This window comes from Calonectris borealis, chromosome 19, assembly GCF_964195595.1.
Source record: "Calonectris borealis chromosome 19, bCalBor7.hap1.2, whole genome shotgun sequence".
NCBI lineage: Eukaryota > Metazoa > Chordata > Aves > Procellariiformes > Procellariidae > Calonectris > Calonectris borealis.
In genome coordinates, this window is record NC_134330.1 from 831761 (window position 1) to 840952 (window position 9192).

The 9192-nt window shown below is 49.8% G+C and overlaps 1 pseudogene; it reads left to right on the forward strand.

The window, feature by feature from the left end:
* Positions 1-4887: 4887 nt before the first annotated feature.
* Positions 4888-8347, forward strand: LOC142090751 (uncharacterized; annotated as a pseudogene).
* Positions 8348-9192: the final 845 nt, after the last annotated feature.

Below are 9192 nucleotides of genomic sequence, written 5' to 3' on the forward strand. Positions count from 1 at the left end.
TACGGATGTGTAGGGGAACCAGATGCAAGCAGGACACTCTCGCTACAGGCAAGGTATGGCCCTTAACTGGAAAATTATGAAGCTGTGAGGACCTTAACTACAAAAGATACCTAGTTTTTGCAGGAAATATGTTCCCTAAATCCATTCTTACGATGCGACTGCTTTCCCCGCATCACCCTTCCTTTTTGCTGAGCTGCTTATGGGATTAACCTCTAAATCAAACTCTTCAGAAAAACAAAGTTCATATGAATCTGCCATCAATCTTCTTCCAAACCAGGGTGGGTGGAAAAGCTTCATGAAACTACTGAGAGTTCTGCTCAGTTAACTGGCAGACAATGAAGACAAATGCAAGGGGGGAAGGCTCTGAAAGGCTGTTTCCAAAAGAAACCAAACACATACCAGAGCCATACCCTATTTTAGGATGGTGCTGCCTTCAGCGGCCCGTGCAACCCCTCTGCTGAGAGCTAACGTCTCCAGGGCACAATCAGAGAGGCCCCCTCAGAGCTCCTGGCTCAAGCAAAGGCTCCAGGTCTCCCCTGGCAGAAGCTGGGTGGAGGCACAGGGACCTCCTGCTCACCGCCATGCGGGAGGGGACCTGGGCGGGCGGTGGGACACCTGCACCCCCTCCAGCAGCACGCGGCAGGGCAAGCACTGAGGCTGTGCAGCGTCCCTACGTGTAACATGGACAGTGAGGTAACATGAAGAATTTCAAGCAAGCCTAATCTGTTTCTTCTATTTAGGACAAAAATTCTTTGAAATTGTAGCATTTGGTAAAGTTGTAAAGGAAACTTGAGTAGCTATGAAAACAAACCCGCCTTTTTCAGCTCGCTGCACACCGTTGGTGCTGAACTTTTCCTAATAGCAGCTGTTCAGTTTCTGAGAAGTTGCTCTTACGGTGTGCGATTTTTGAGGTCTCTTGCAGCATCTCCAGTGTTGCAAAAAAAAGAAAGATCTTCCCATTTCAGTCAAGCACACGAGCTCTAAGCTCCTACAACTCAAATGATTTATTTTTATTTTATCTTCAGCATCTACATTCCACGGTGCGCTTGGATTTTATTTCTCCAGCACAGAGCAACGGCAGGCGGCCAGTAAAGCCCTTCTCCGCCGAGGCGGTGCTGCCGCTCTGTGGCTCCTGCACGGACGGCCCGAACCAGCCCCCGCCTGCACACCCCAGGGACTCCGGGGTCTGTGTCTGCTTTCAAATGAAGCGCTTCATCCTTACCCCTTTGCATCACTCCTACTGTCCACAGAGTTTAGATCAGCTGGAAAGAGCCTTCTGTCCTCTCTTGGTAAGCCAGATTCAGTTGCTGCACATTAACTGGACGTGCGCTCATGAAATGACATTCATCCTGAAGGACCCGCGCAGCGAGGAGGAGACAGCTCTGGGTCGCACGGCGGGGATACCAATGCACTCAGGACACTTAACTCAAACCCGGCCACCCAGCTCAGCAAACAGCAGCTCCCTCCGTGTTAGTACTAAGAGGAATTGGAAAGAAGATGGCACTTGTCAACTGTGAGCGTAAAGGACAGTGCTGAACAGGCCAGGCAAATTCTTTGTCACTGGGAGCTTTTCACTCAAGCTGCTCTTTCCACACACATCTTCCACTCCCCCAAAACCACTTAAATTCAGTTTAATGCAGGAATAAAAAACTCTGTCCTCTGTTCCATGCAGATCAGCTTCTCAGAACAACTGCTCCAGGCCTTTTAGGATCCATGGCCCATCACCCAAGGCATCAGGCGCACCTGCGGCAGGGACCTGGACTGCTGGTCCGCACTGGTCATGGTAACAGAGCTGCTCTCCTGTGCTTTTTGCCCAGCAGAGGCATTTTCCCACGCAGACTGCGTGAGCTGCAGCTTACAGACCCCATCCTTCACAACCACTGCAGCAAAACATCTATTTTTCTTTCAGCGTTACAGATAGGCTTTCTGGGTTGTTGGTAGGTTTCCTTCAGGCAACCCGAAATGAAAAGCTGCTCGCACCAACGGACTGCAGATAAAGTCAGACAACCCTTGCCATTAGCCAAGAGTTACAGCGGCCACCCCAGCTCATACAGCGATAATCGGCACGGACACAGGCAAAGCACTGCCAAGCGCCAGAAAATTTGAGATGAAGAGTACAAGTTTCAGAGACTTCTGGCAAGTGTTTTTGATTTCCCTTCCTCATTTCTCCCCTTTTCTTTTTATAGTTCAGCTTCTTCGCTGTCTCCTATCCTCAAGCACTCAATAGCAAACTGAGATTAGAGAGAAGATGTCTGAACAAACAGCTTCTCCTGCCTTCCAAAATAAAGCTCTTAAAAGTAGCTCTAAATACGTTGTTTTAAGATCGCACATGCTAAGGGATGAACTACAGAAGAGCCATTTAAGGCACTTTTGATAATACGGATCAAGTCATGAAAGTGCTTTTGCAAACACTATGGCTTGTCTCCAGCTGCGGGCAGGAGAGCAGGAATTACTCCTTCACTTTTCCCTTCTGCAAGAGAAGAGGAGGAATATGCATTTAGAGCATCATCTCCATGGCGACAGCAGGGAAGCAGCAGGAGGTTTCCTAGAAAACATTGGGTTTGGCCAGAACTAGTGCAGGAAATGAAGCAGCTGCAGAAAAACCTTTTCTATTATTCCGCTGGAAGGAACAGTCAAAAGCGATGTTTCTAAACCAACAGGCAGCAACAGGATCTTCCCTGGAAATCTAGATAAGACACTATCTGGCTGTGCCGTAAGCAGTCGAGACCTGATTCCATTTTAAAGTAAAGGGCATTTGTCCTTAGGCTAATGACACTAGCAAAAAGTACTGGGACATGTCCACAAGCGTGCCATTTCCAAACCCAGGCTGCTGCCTGATGTCACGCCTCTCCACATATCCCCATCCTAATGGCATCCTGAAGCAGCACAGACAGTAAAAATGGCAACACCATTTCTAGGAATAGAGCCAAACTCATTAAACTAATAAAGTAATGTAAATGGCATAACGACTGCTTTTTCTGCATATGGCACCAAACTCATCTAAAAACTGCCCTGCTTAGTACCTGCAACGATGCCATGTTACACTAGCGGAAACCTCACTTCAATTATTAAAGCTGAAAAATTCTACAGCTAAGTATAGTTGCCAGTGTACTCTTGTTATCCAGCAATATAATAAGAAAGCTATTATTTATATCTTTCCCCTGCGTTGCTTAAACTACTCATTGTCTTGTCATTTCTAATTTTGTAGGAGCTTTCTGCAGAAGGAGCCCTGTCTCATCCCTAGGAAGTATAATGCGTATGAAAAGCAGTGTTTAAATAAGACAACTGATGCATGGCAAGAGAGACATCAAATTACCACTTAAATGTTGCTTATGCAAGCACATCAGCAGGTACTGATGAACTGCAGTCACTTCTGCATGTGTCTTGTTATCCTGAGCTTTCGGGGCTATGACAATTTACATTAGATGCTAATTCATCTGTGGAGCTCAGACATATTTTTAATATGTTCTGCGATAACTCCAATTAGCCTTTGTAGTTTGTTCAAAAGCTCTGTGGGCATAGGCTGGACAAAAACGCTACATTTCACAGAACTAGCCAACTATGCTGCTGTTTGGGATGGGACCCAGAGCACATACTGTACATCCAAAGAATTCCCTCCCAAGTCTGTACAAGCCACCTTGTAAAGCAATCTTCTGCAAGAGGCTGAACGGGACCGTTAATAACTGAGAAAGAGAGAATGCTCTTTTTTTTTAAGGAGAGAATAACCCTCTGACAAGATGTTACTCAAATGCAAGCCTGTTTTGTAAAGGAAGCAGAGGATTACACTTTCATTCCTGTATTTCCAGTGCCACCTTCTGTACAGAAGGGGAAACCTCTGAGTTTCAGGAGCTCCAAGGAATGAAATTGGAAAATTCTTCCCACCCACGTGGGAACACAGTCACTACTGAAATTAAATACTGAAAGATTTACATTTTCAGTAGCTCAACAGCATATTGAGTTGTGTGCCTAAGACACCCACATGTGCCAAGAACTTCTAATTTTACAAAGAAAGTACATCAGCTTCACTTTGTGTTTTCCATAAATTCATGCAGCTTCTGGCATGACATGTAATGGATGAGAGAAATAAACATCCATTATTATAAAAAAAAAAATCCAACTGAAGTATAAATCTGGCTATAAATATCAAAACCTCTTGTTAAATGAATTCATGGGACCATAATTAAAGTACGTGAACAGGGATAGTTGTTTTTCTTCTCTCCGTCATCCTGAGCCTTTCCCCAGGGAAAGGTTTGGAGTGATTTTCAGTTCCATTAGACTGCCTTAAGGCCGCAGTGCACTGCCTGTGCTTTGGGAATACACACCTCATCCTCGAATACTCAACTTTACCCAATAGCATGTACAAATGACTGCTGTAAACATTTGCTGTGAATAGTTTTTTTCATATTGTATCAAGAGTTCACAGGCATAAAAAAAAAAAAATCGCTAAATTGGATTTTCTTGTCCCTAGTTCCAAACTTAAATATTAAGACCAAACCTGCTTTTTATTAGCAGCTGCCTTGACTGCTTCTTAAGCCACACAAAGCCATCCATCAGAGCTGGATCTGGACCACCTTTGAGAGTCTGATTTTGGGTGACACACAGCTTGTCCGCTCCTACACACGGAATAAAACTGGAGTCAGGCATCCCCTCCTTCCAGGTGAAGTCCCCAGAGCCTCTGCAGTTCAGTCAGCGGGATGCTGCACCTTACAGAAGGGCGACAGAAGGGACAGAGTTAATTCACGGAGGAGCTCTTCGGGGGGCTGGTACGGTGAGACAGACCACGTGCAGTGCAAAGCGAGGCTGGGCAGGACTGCATCAAGAGCTGCACGGAGGTGTGGGCTGCGTTTGCGGCACATTTAATGGGCTGGGATCAAAACAAGTCCATGGATGCGTTTTCTTACAGAGTCCTCGGTGGATATTCTTCAGTATGCAAATGAGCACATCGACATGCTTGACTGTGGAATCAGCCCTTAATTCACAGCAGACACAGATCATCTGGCCTGGGAGGGAAATCAGAGCCAGCAGTTCCCACTCCTGATCCACGCACACCGTAAGACGCACAGGTGGAAAATCCACAACTACAGCCTTCCTCGTGCAAGCCCAGAAAGAAAAAGAGAACCCAAATCCCAGACAGCTTTTCCCAGGCATGGCAGAGCAATTGCTCTTCAGGTAACAGAAAAAGTAACATTCCCCTGGGGACTTTCATACACTCAAAGTATTGAGGTGAAATGCAGCTAGCCAGGGCAAAAGTTAATTGGTGAACAGCTATCACTGCTGTATTTCAACTGTACCCCAAACCTGAGACCTTTTCTGAAGGATTATGTGGAGGAAACCTGCCTTTTCATCCCCATCTACCCTGGGGTGTTCAAATTCATGCTCTGGTTTTACACATTGCAACAGCTGTCACCTCCATGTCACTTCCCAATACTTAGCTTCTGGACTTCTGTGATTATGCACCTCAGTCTATTTTTAAAAGCCTCCCAAGTTTACGAATGGTTTAAGCTAGCTTTTTAACATACTGTAAGACAAAATGCTTTTATTAAAAAGCATATGTTCTCCCTTGTGTTGAAGATTATGCATACGTTGCAGAAACTAATAACTTCAAAACAGCTTCTCAAAAGCATAATTGTTTTCTGTTTATATACTTCCATACCATCATCGCTAAAAGCCCTAACAGCAAAGACTTAAATCACCAAAGCTTTAACATAGCCATACCCATTAAGCCTTATCTTAGTTTTTCAGCAGACAGAGCACTCTCACGGTGTTTGCATGGAAAGCAAACTCAGTGGTGTGAGCTGCCCTTTCACGGTTAGGGAGAAGTTTCGGGTGAAGAAACCAAAAGAAGTCGGTCAGCTGGCATGTGCAGAAGGGTTGCAAGTCAGGGTCAGAACAAGAAAGCAAGGCTCTAGTTCCCACCGCCAGACCACAAACTTGTGTTGCTTAACCCCCCACTCCCCAGGACCTGGCCTTATCTGATCAAGAGATACGCAGCTGCAGCGCTTAAAAACAGCAGGAAGAAGACTCTGAGGTCAAGCAGCCCGTGATGTGGTGGCTGGGCCGCTGCAGCGGGGAGGCTCCCAGCACAGCCTTGCAGCCCCATCCCCGTGCAGCGTCCCCAGCAGGGCTCTGGCAGGTTCGGCGACACAGGAGCAGGCGGCCGCCGGAGCTAGCACTCAGCACCGTGCGTTGCTGCAGGGCCCATGGCTGGCACAGACAAACCCCCTGCTTACCGCCAAGCTTCTCAGATTCTCCCACTCACCTTGGCCCACATCAGCCTTTCCCCCATCCCTTGTAAAAAAAATGGATTTAAATTGATTACTTACCACATCAGGAGCACTTTCTGAAGCTGCAGAGCCTCACTACATCCAAGCAGATAAAACACAGCAAACTCAGCCGGGAAGGCAAGAGAGGGACAGCCCTTCCTAGCACCCTCTTGCAGACAGCCTGCCTGACCTTGCTGCTGCCACCCAGCTGCCTTTCATAGCCTCCCCAGCAGGTTAATTGGGCCACTCAGCTGGCTTCCGTTTGCCACCCAAAGTGTTTGGATGCTCTTTAGCACTACCCGGTGCTGAGGTCACACGTAGTCCCCCGTGCACATTCCCTGCAGCTTTCAGGTTTGCAAGGATTTCCAAAGCAACAGTCACCGTGGTGGGAAGGAAATGCTGCTTCATTAAACCTTCTATTGCAGTAAGATTGTGGAGAAGTTATTACATCTGTTATTCCGTCACATAAAATGAGGCGAGAACGAAGTATAACACAGCCGTGGCTCAGGGACGGAAGAGAAGAGTTACAAAGACGCCTCTCGGCAGCGCTAGGCCGTGGCCTTCCTGACTAACAGGGCCCGGCACCCAGACGTGTCACGGCCCACGGCTGTGCACAAAGCGGCAAGACCTTGTGGCCCGCAAGCCGCAAGACCAGCGGGTGACACCGGCAGGCTGGGAACTGCCCCGTCCTCAGCTCCGCCGCGGTCAGCCTTCGCCGGCCCTGCCGTGCAGCCGCGGGTCGTGGGACGGCAGCTGCCCCCCCCACCCCCGCCCCACGACCTTCCCTCCCGGCGCGGCTCCCGCTGCCCTCGGCCGGGGCCGGGGATGTCCGGCCGGACTGCGCCCTCGCCACGGACCGCCAGGCAGACGTGACCGCCCGGGGGGTACTGCACCGGGAGGGGGGCACGAGGAACGCCCTTCCCTTGCAGTGGGGCCAGCAGGCAGGTGGAGCACGTGGCTGGAGGAAATCCCCAAGGGAACCGCGCGTCTGCTGCTCAGAAACGAGGATGAGAGATGGAGCAACCTGCTCTTGCTTGGTGTCCGTGGCTTCTCTTGCTGGGGAACAGACAACCCAGCTGCAAATAGAAGGTAATAGCATGGGCTTGGCTTTTTTTTTTAAGACTGACGGGAAGTGCTTGGGCGCTTAGCATATAAAACTGTATTTGGTTTTGTTTAATGACGGAGACAGAATTTAGAAGTTGAGAGACTTAGCAGCGTAATAAATTCTCACTCACCAGAGAAACCCACGGCGACCGTCGGCGTCCGCTCCCCGTCCCTGGCGGAAGGCGAGCAGCACAAGCCGGTCTGCAACACCAGGCACTACTACCCACACGACATCCAGGCTCAGTGGCTCCGGGAGCTGAAGGACTCCTGGAAGGTCCCCGATGGAGAACGTTCTCTCGAGCAGCCCCCGGCAGAGCAGCAGTGGCACCCACAGCTCCTCCAGATACTCCCTGCTCACAGCGTCCCTGAAGGACGATGGCCATAGGTACACGTGCTGGGCAGGCCACCCAGCCTGCAGTCCCCCATCAGGAGAAGCATGACTGTGGAGGTGGCAGGTACGCTGCTCGCCTGGGGACATTGTCCCCTGCACACTGGACCCTGTGGGATTGCTGGGGGGGACTTTCTACTGATCTTTTCCCTTTCTCAGTCTTCCCTTCCACTGCTCTTCTCAAAAAAAAAAAAAAAATCCAACAAAATATTCTTTTTTATCACACTTTCTGCCGTCTTGATGAAAACAACAAAATTGACCCCCAGGCCACCAAATCCGGGCTGTGGGGAGGGAAGGAGCCTGCCACCCCAGGCGGTGGCACTGCTGTGCCAGCTGTCCCCACGGCAGGTGGCCAAGGCTCTCCTCAGGACCAGTGTCGCTGAAGTGGGTTACCAGTGCTGGGAGGTGGAAGCCGTGCTTTGTCTTCTAGTCACAGTCTCTTTTTCCCCCTTTTTCCCTGCCCTAGTGAGGAGCACTGCTAAGGTAGGTGTGATTTTTATTTTCCATTTTCTACCTGAAACACATTCGGTGCTTTCCATTTTACTCTTCGCTAATTCATTGCTGTTTTACCCTCCAGCCCAAACCTTTCTAGAGATGGGACCTCCAGTGCCAGCCAGGTGAGGAGCAGAGCTCCTCTGAAGAGCACACAAAAAATGCTGGGTGCCAAATCCGGAAGAGAGGGTGGAAAACGACAGCAGGAAAGGCTGCTGTCTGCCGGGCAGCCGTGGAGGCAGCACGAGTCGGACGGTGCCGCCCAGCAAGAAGCGATGGCGGCAGGAGGCAGGCAGCCCGCTGCCTGCGGGAAGCACGCTACGGAGCCTCCAAGGGCTGCACGTCATCGGTGCTTCCACGCCTTGTCAAAGCTACGACAGTCCTGCAAGGCATCGCAGAGCCAAGGGGAGGAGGGCGATTGGGACAGTGTTTTTTCTGGAGTCTGTGGTAGCCACGGCAGTAGGACGGGGGCTCTCAGGTGCCATGGACATGTACAGCAGGGGAGAGAAGGCAGCAAAACTGAGACAGCATTCGGTATCGTGCATTGCAGGGCGAGATGAGCACTTGATCTACATCCTTATGCCATCCATTCTTGTTCAGTCTTTTCTTCTTCTGGAACGTCTTTCCCTTTGGTAATTATTGCCCCTGGCTTGAGCACATAAAGCTGTCATGGGCATAGCCCAAGAGCAGTGTCTGTTGAGGTAGCCAGCAAAGGCCCTCGTTCTGCTAGGCACAGCATGTTGTCCTTGGCCAAAAATAGGCTAAGAGGGGGAGGAAAGAAACCGTATCCCTGTCTGATGTGGAAAATGTCGAAGGTTGCTCCGTGTCGGGGGTAGGCTTGCCGCCTCTCCTGACTTCGGAGGACAGTGCGGGGTGCAGAGAGGTGTCCTGTGACTCCTGGGCTGTCTGCTCTGAAGGGGAAGAGCTGCTTTCTCCACGGGTGGT